The sequence below is a fragment of the Miscanthus floridulus genome, chromosome 11 (genome assembly GCF_019320115.1).
Source record: "Miscanthus floridulus cultivar M001 chromosome 11, ASM1932011v1, whole genome shotgun sequence".
NCBI classification, from domain to species: domain Eukaryota; kingdom Viridiplantae; phylum Streptophyta; class Magnoliopsida; order Poales; family Poaceae; genus Miscanthus; species Miscanthus floridulus.
This window is the reverse complement of record NC_089590.1, coordinates 93,926,179-93,932,689: the sequence shown is the minus strand read 5'-3', so window position 1 is coordinate 93,932,689 and position 6,511 is coordinate 93,926,179.

The window sequence follows — 6,511 nt, the reverse complement described above, 5'->3', positions numbered from 1 at the left end:
CTCTGGAGGTTGCTCCTTGGACACTTTTCTTCGATGGGTCCACATGTGGTGAAGGAGCAGGTATCGGCATTATGTTGATTTCACCTCAAGGAAGGAAGTATGAGTTTTCATTGTCGATTGTTGCTACATCGACAAACAATCAAGCTGAATACCAAGCCTTGATAAAAGGGTTAGAATTGCTGAAGGAGATACGTGCCGATGCTGTTGAAATCTTTGATGATTCTATGCTAGTTATAAATCAATTGGCTAGGATTTATGAATGCCGAAGTGAAGTTTTAGTTTCGTATTATGAAAGATGTTTGCAATTGTTGAAAGGGTTTAGAGATTTTCGTCTTGAACATATTTCTCGACTGCATAATGAGGAGGCTAATCGACTAGCTCAGCATGCTTCAGGGTATCAGCCTATTCAGGAAGTGCTAACATCGGTAGTCGATATCGATGACTGGAGAAAGGAGATTGTCGATTATTTAAAGGATCCACATAAAAAGGTTGAAAGACGTATAAGGTTCCAAGCTACCAAGTATGTGCTCCTCGATGATGAATTATATTATCGAACTATAGATGGAGTTTTACTCAGATGTGTTAGCAGTGATGAATCGAAAAGTTTGATGGGTGAAATTCATGAAGGAGTGTGTGGAGCGCATCAATCGGCTTTCAAGATGAAGTGGATGATCAGAAGGAATGGATACTATTGGCCGACTATTCTTGAAGATTGTTTTAAATATTTTAAAGGATGTCAGGGGTGTCAAAAGTTTGGTAATATTCAAAGAGCGCCTGCATCGGCTATGAACCATATAATTAAACCTTGGCCGTTCCGGGGATGGGCTATCGATCTCATCGGTCAGATTTATCCGCCATCGAGCAAAGGACATAAATTTATTCTGGTTGCTACCGATTATTTCACAAAATGGGTTGAGGCAATTCCTTTAAAAAAGGTGACATCGGCTAATATGATCGATTTTGTGAAAGAGCATATTGTTTACCGATTTGGTATTCCTCAAACTATCACTACCGATCAGGGTACTATGTTTACATCGGGAGAATTTGATGAGTTTGCTGTAGGTATGGGAATTAAAGTTTTAAATTCTTCTCCATATTATGCTCAAGCTAATGGTCAGGCTGAGGCTTCTAACAAAGGGATCATCAAACTCATTAAGCGCAAAATTAAAGAAAATCCTAAGAGGTGGCATACAGTATTAAATGAAGCCTTGTGGTCATATCGGATGTCATGTCATGGTACAACCAAAGTAACACCTTATCAGTTAGTATATGGACACGACGCAGTATTGCCTTGGGAATTTAAAACTGGCTCTAGGCGAATACGTTCTCAAAATCAGCTGACAGCCGATGATTATGATACTCTTATGAAGGATGAGTTGGAAGATGTGGTGGGTCATCGGTTAAGGGCTTTAGTTAGCATCGAAGAAAATAAGAAAAGAGTAGCCAGATGGTATGACAAGAAGGTGAAGGTAAAGGAGTTTGTCGATGGAGATCTGGTCTAGAAATTGATTTTACCGATTGGGACTAAAAGTTCAAAGTTTGGAAAGTGGTCTCCTAATTGGGAAGGTCCATATCGGATAAATTAGTCTATTCCTGGTAATGCATATATTCTAGAAACCCTTGAAGGGGTTGTGTTTCCCAGAGCATTAAATGGAAAATATTTAAAGAAATATTACCCTAGTATCTGGATGGATGCATAAAAGTATAAGTGCCGATAACAGTCCTATCGGCTAAAATTATACAAGGATGTCAATGTCTCATAAAGTGCCGATGCAATAGATAAGATTTACAAGTTTAACAAGGATTAGATAGCCAATATCGCACGCAGGCGAATCTGGTCGGCTTCCTTCATTTCTTTGATGTCTTCATCGGTAGCACCCTCCATAGGCTTGAGTTTTTTCTTCATGGCCAAGGCTTTGCGAGCCTGGATGTCTCTTTCTTGCTGAAGGGCCTTGATGGCATCGGGTAGCTAGCTTTCTTCTTGTTGGGCATGAGTTAAGGCTGCCTCGACTTCTTTCAATTCAGCTAATAGAGCCATCCTCTTTACCGATAAATCTAAGATTTTCTGCTTAAGTTCAGCGCCCGAAGTCTGCAAGTTGCCGATGCCCTTGTGCTTCTCATCGGCAATCTGTTTCAGTTGTAGCATCTCTTCTTTGAGTTGAGCCTGAGCTGCTCTATCGGCAATGCGTTGAGCAGCCCGTTGATATTGCAGTTGGCGGCTTTCTAAATGAGCTGCTGGGAAGAGTGCTTCTTCAACATCGGTAGGGACCTGGCCACGGATTGTTTTGAAAATTGCCTTTGCGGGGTCCGAGTCATCTACCAGTTGGGCGGTATCCTGCTGTAACAAGTCCAGGAGAGCTTCCAACTTGGACTTAATTTCTGCCGATATTATTCCCAGTGCAAGGGAAGAACTTGTTTCCTCTCCATCATCGTTAGAAACGTCAATGGCAAAGGAAAATAGGCTGTTTGGGGAGTCTTGTTCCTGAGAAAAAGAAAAAGAGGTCAGTTAAGGATAAGTATGAATATTATAAATCGACTAGGTCAATCGGCTTACCTGTTTCAAGGCAATTTCCTGTACTTGGCTGGAGGAAGCAGCCTGGAGTATGCCATGTGGAGGATTGGCTGAGCTTGCCGATGGGATATCCTCTGTGGCCTCATCGGTGGTTGGCCCTTGGGGTATGATGACCGATGACGTTGGGGCAGATGTGGGGATCGGCATGGACTTCTATCATTTTGGCTGTGCCTCGACATATGTTAAGGCTTTGCGCTTTGCTTGGGCCTCAGCAACGGTTGGCTGGGGGGCATCGGCACTTGTTGGTTGTGGAGCTTGAACATCTGGTACGCTTGCCAATGTACCCATTTGTTGCTGCAAAACAAGTGTAAGGTATGATATTTAACAGATAAAATGTAAAATCAAAGGAATACCTCTGAAGGTTTGTCAGAGGTAGTGGTGCTTGATGTCGGAGGAATTGCCGATGACGATCCAGTAGCGGCTCTTACACCCTGATGATTAATGTTAATACAGTTTGTGATCGGCATGAGTAGAAATAAACAGGGTTGTTACCTTGAATGCCTTGATCAGGGTTGTAGCAGCAGCCAATGGAGTGGCCCTAGCTGTAGCCAATTTGGACTTGGAGGTGATGGTCTTGGCACGGGTCTTCTGGTGAGTCAAAGCAGCTAAGGTGGGGGTGTTGTAGCCGATCGGTGATATCGGGGAAACAGGCCAAAGATCGAAGGGTTTTCCACTTTTGCTCATAGATGGTGCTGGGTTGTTAACCTGTCACGAGAAAGTTAGTTACCGATATATGAAAGGAAAAAGCAGAAGGGAGTTAAAAGAAACTTACTGCGTCATCGGGAATGGCGTATTCAGGGTTGATCATGTGCCGATATGTGTGAGCAGATGTTGCAAACAGTTGTTCCCTCCACTCTCGCCACCATTGCTTATATGATTCGGTGATGAAAGATGCTGGCGTCCAGATGGATATATCGACATTTGTAGTATCGGCATCGGGGGAGAGTCGCACTACCCTGCTCCAATCTGTTCCGTAGGTGATTGTTTCTCTGGGTTTGATCACATTGGCAAAACAAAGTTTGATTGGCAGTTGCCCAAAAGCCAATTGACGGGATACTGCCGATGGATTGTAAAATTCATACGTGATATTGGTGTTTTTCCCGCTACCGAATGTGTTTACTAGGATTGCCCTGGGAGTAATGATGGCCATCATGAGTTCATTATCCTGATTCAGAGTGTCATCGGCAAAGTTGAAAAGAAGGGGGAATCTGTTTTCTTCGTCAATATAAGGTACCCAGGCCCTATGATCACGAGAAAGACCATTGTAGAAGCTTTGGAAGAATCTGCTGATCTAGTCTTCATTGGCCTCTGTTCCAGGGAGGACAATTATGGCTTCACCAAAATTGAGGGGTGAGCGTGTTGCCGATTCCTCATCCCCAAGCACGTGGTCTTCAGCAATTTCTCGTGGGAATTGTTGGGCAAAGAAGTCCCATTGCAAACGTTTATGCATATGGGCATTCAGCCACATGTTGATAAACCACCACGGGCCTCCTAAGTTGCCGATGGGTTCGCCAAGCAAAAGTTTCTGAGACACTTGATGAAGAAGATGATAAGTGGAGCTTAGAAGGTATCGGCCAAGAGAGAACCTTACACCATTGGCCAAGAGTTCAGCCGCGGGGAGGAAGGCGTTGGTTGGTCCTACTGATCAACCACAGAAGATGAATTTTTCTAACCACATATTCAAGAATGTGGCATGTTCCTTCTGGTTAACTGTCCCGGTCCTCTGGCATTCTTGAATGTATCCCGTCCAACCACCGATGTTGCGGGTATTCACCCTATATTTAGATTTTCTGCCATAGATGGAGCCTTCATCGGCAGTTGAAATGTCCAAGCCAGTGAGCATGTAGACATCGGCAAGTGTGGGAGTAGCTGGGCCATGTCCAAACATAAAAGTGTTTGTTGTGTCTGACCAGAAGTAAGCAGCTGCAATCATCATTGACTCGTTCTTTTGCATATCGGCAATGGATAGCCTAATGCATTGGTCTAGCTTCCGTTCTGCCCAGTGTACTTGCATCGACCTGTTGACCCTCAAGTACCAATCTTTCCACCCTTTGGTGGTTTTGGGCCAAGATCAGAATGTATCTTTCCATAAATTCAGAGAGAAATTTTGGGCTCTAAAAGGGATTCTGTTAACCTCTGCATTAATCAGATCAGTTGGATCTGGGTTGCCCATTGGTCCTAGGCATTGGAAATGCGGCTGATCGGTTGGAATAACTAATTTGTTGCGAAGTTCCTAAGTTTAGAGGATCCGAAGAACAAAGAGAAAGAGAAAAATTACCAACTGTATGAACTCGCAAAGACCAGAGGAATCGAGGTAAAAAGTAACGGAAGTGGAACGAACCGCAGGGACGTCGAAGTTGATTGCCATTATCTTGAGGTAGATGGGGGCACGAGCTGGAGACTCGAGGTTGACGCTGGAGAAAAGTTCTTGTTGGTTGAGGTCACGCAGTTGTTCGTCGGAGTCGCCACCGGAAAGAGAGAATGCCAAAGATTGGAGTCTGAGGGTAGAAGACGAGCGTTCCGGAGAAATCTATTTATAAGCCGCTTGGAGTAGGGGTATTTTGGACTTATCTCTGTGCCGCGCGCATGTGGGTCGAGGTGGTTCAGATGGATATGGTAACTGTTCGCACGATAATCAAGGGATTGTACAGATGATTTGATGGCAAGTAATCATGACTTGGAAGAGATCTCGGTACAGGATATTTTAATTCTGAAAATGGCGGCATTATTATGTTAGGATCTTGCCGATGGATTATTGTTTCGGTATCTTAACCATAATCAGGGCAAGAGTGGTTGGAAATTGTGCGATATTTACTAAGGTGCGTGAATCAGGACTAGATTTGATTAGATTTGATAACAGATCAAGTTTTGGCTTGGAGGATGAGTTACGGTAGTTGGGTGAAGGCAAACGTTATCTGGAGTAAATTTCGGAGCATTAATGGTTTTATACTCCGAAATTGGGGGGCATGTGTTGACACCGTTTTTTGCACGTGTCAAAATGATCAGAGTGGGCTAATCGGCAGGAGGAAAGTTACTATATACGCTGACAGCCGATGAAAATCAGCTTGTAAAGATGATTGCCGATGAATGGTGGTGATCGATGCAAAGGTTGATTTAGATTCGGGCGTTGCCGATAAAGTTGGAGATGTTATTGTCGATGCCGATGAAGGAAGGCTTGAAAACTACTGCCGATGAAACAGAAAGTATGCCGATGGAAAGGAGGTCGGTGAGAATTCCATCGTAATTGAGGCGGACAGGGAAATAGATAGGAGTTGATTTCCTTTTCTATATTTGTTAGAGTATGATTCATGTAAGAGTCACGTGTTTCCTTAGATATGGACTTGGTGTCCTAGTCGTATTTGGTTATGTCTCTTTAGATCAGGGTATAAATATAGATTGAGGGGCAATGTAATATATATCAATCAATATCAAAACCAATTTTTACTCCTATTTGCATCTACTTACTTTTCGGCGACTTCGTTAATTTGCATATTTTTCCTTTTTACGAGTTCTCATTGATTCGGCGAGTTGCATCGCTTCAGTGCGACCTTCGGCGATTCTCGAGTTCCGCGTGAGTACCTCTTGGCCGTGACTTCCGGGCGTATCGTTGTTGTCAGGACCAAAGTGCTCGTATCTTCATCCTTGTCGATTAACAGGTCAAATCGACTGGCACGCTTTGGATATCGATTCGGGTATTAGCCCTTTGTGTTTGCAGATCCACTTTTGCATCAACAGTGGCCAATAGCTATTTGAGCTATGTGGGCTCTATAAAAAGGGTTGGCCGGCTCATGCTCACTCTCTTGGCTCTCTAACTCATTGATACACCTTGTGAGTATACTCCAACACCTCCCACTCATCTAGCTCTTGATTTGTTCATCCAAGTTGAGACTAGGAGAGATCTTAGTGCATTTGCTTAGTGTTTGAACATCTAGTGGCGCT